The sequence below is a fragment of the Atta colombica genome, unplaced genomic scaffold (assembly GCF_001594045.1).
Source record: "Atta colombica isolate Treedump-2 unplaced genomic scaffold, Acol1.0 scaffold207, whole genome shotgun sequence".
In the NCBI taxonomy this organism is placed as follows: domain Eukaryota; kingdom Metazoa; phylum Arthropoda; class Insecta; order Hymenoptera; family Formicidae; genus Atta; species Atta colombica.
This window is the reverse complement of record NW_017259302.1, coordinates 1,466,358-1,467,240: the sequence shown is the minus strand read 5'-3', so window position 1 is coordinate 1,467,240 and position 883 is coordinate 1,466,358. Positions and strand designations below refer to the sequence as shown.

The following is an 883-nucleotide window of genomic DNA, read 5'->3' as shown; positions in this document are numbered from 1 at the left end:
TCTCTCTCTCTCTCTCTCTCTCTCTCTCTCTCTCTCTCTCTCTCTCTCTCTCTCTCTTTGTGGTTAGCATTAGAGTAGCAGATTTTGCTGGTGCCTTATCACATTTTGTGTCTATTACATCTGTACATTTAACTATTTTCTCGCTTAATTCTGTAGTCATCGTTTTTAATTTGTAATCGACACAAATAAATTAAATTAGATTACATTAAATTTTGTATATCACAAGCATAACGATACTGACGAGGATCGCAGTCGCAAAAATATCTTTATCAGTTTCGTTATGTATAATATACAAAATATTTTTAATAGTATATCAAGGGCAATTAATAATAATGTTATTTAAGTTATTTTTTATTTACTTAAAATTTATAAAAAATATGCAGAGCTGAAATATTTAAATATTTATTACGAAAATTAAACATTACGTAATATATACATATTTATACATATATATAGATATACTAAGAATAGATTACGCATTCCCGTGAAGTTGTCATTATTGTTTTAGGAAGAATAAGGAATTCGTTTTTAGAAAAAATGAGCTGGAAGCATCTCTCTCTCTCTCTCTCTCTCTCTCTCTCGTTCTCTCTAAGGTATCAAGTTGAAGAGATGATATCAAATTCTTTTTAACGGTATAGGGCACAGAAGTTAAGATTAAGGAATGTGTTTATACCACGTTTATATATTTATATGACTTATTTTTAGTATAAATTTTTGACATCATCGACAAATACAGTGATATTTTTAACAATGCTCTGGTTTCCTTTCCTCATTTTTTAAAATCAGGTGTCCGCGCAAAAATATTTTTTGTTTTTCGAAGTGTATCTTGTCGTCCATTGGGAGACAGGTTTTCTGTGTTACACAAAGACAAAATTCTCACGTG

The 883-nt window shown here is 29.8% G+C and overlaps 1 protein-coding gene across 1 annotated transcript in view; it reads left to right on the top strand.

Annotated features, from left to right (window-relative positions):
* The window catches only part of LOC108687524 (transcription factor AP-2-epsilon), a 91,558-nt gene that overhangs the window by 820 nt on the left and 89,855 nt on the right, over positions 1 to 883 (top strand). The gene's annotated exons all lie outside the window — the stretch shown is intronic.